The sequence below is a fragment of the Suricata suricatta genome, chromosome 2 (assembly GCF_006229205.1).
Source record: "Suricata suricatta isolate VVHF042 chromosome 2, meerkat_22Aug2017_6uvM2_HiC, whole genome shotgun sequence".
NCBI lineage: Eukaryota > Metazoa > Chordata > Mammalia > Carnivora > Herpestidae > Suricata > Suricata suricatta.
This window is the reverse complement of record NC_043701.1, coordinates 185594149-185595266: the sequence shown is the minus strand read 5'-3', so window position 1 is coordinate 185595266 and position 1118 is coordinate 185594149.

Here is a 1118-nt window from a genome sequence, read left to right as displayed (position 1 = left end):
GTGTGCACGTCCACGCCGCCCGGCAGGACCATCAGGCCATGGGCATCGATGGTTTTGATGCCTCCAGGGACAATGAGGTTTTCTCCAATTTGTCTGAGAACAGCAGAGATTTCACTGGTTAGAAAGAGGCCAGAACGTGAGCAGTGGAGCCAGGAAGCATGTTTGGACTCCTGGGGAAAAGGGGGCACACGGCCGAGATGTCACTGGTCCAGAGGCCGCCAGAGAGCACGACATGCCAGCCAGCGGCTCAAGGGTGCCACGCGGAAGGTGTACCCTGGGCACTGCCCTGTGGTATCCACCTGGGTGCTCCATGCTGCTCTATGGACTAGTGGCTGGAGCTGTTGACAGATGGCGCAGAGGCGTGAAGAGTGTGGTCAGTAAGTACTTACGAAGCACCTACTGTGAGCCCCGATCACCCTACAGCTGGGACAGCCACATGCAGTGTGAGCCGCTGTGACAGCCACATACTGTGTGAGCCGCTGCCCTTCCCAAGCCCTCGCCACAGATGGGCAAGGTTCTGCTGCCGTAAAGGCCTGCGCAGGGGCTACTTCCAGGGAATGGGGTTTTGGAAAAGGAAAAAAAACATTTAGGTGGATTTCACCCAGAAGCCACGGCGTGGACCGTGTGCGCTCAGTGCGCGCATGGCTGGTGACGAGGTCTGAGGCGGACACGTACTTTATCAAGCCGTCCTCCACGTACACGTCGGCGTAGAAGGACTGGTCGTCATTCACGATCTTCCCACCTCTGATCAAAAGGCGGTCGCTCTATTGGAAACAAACAGAAGACACATAGGTTTTCTCCAAACTGAGCTCCTCAACATCTTGCCCAAAACTCCTTACTCTGGAATTAGGATTAAACACTCGGACACAACGTGTGCACGTAGAGGTGGACAAGGAAGCCTGCTCGGCCGTCCACGCCCACGAGTGGGGCAGAGGGGCCAGAGGCGGCTGCGGCTCACGGCTGGACCCACAGGCCCCGGGCAGGCCCCACACCTGCAGGGCAGGCGGTCTGGCCTTGCCGCAGGCCTGGGGATAACAGGCGCCCGTGTGAGTGAAAGTGCAGCACTGACTCGGTCGCATTTGAACACTTGTTGCCCGATGTAGGCAGCGCAGGCTGAG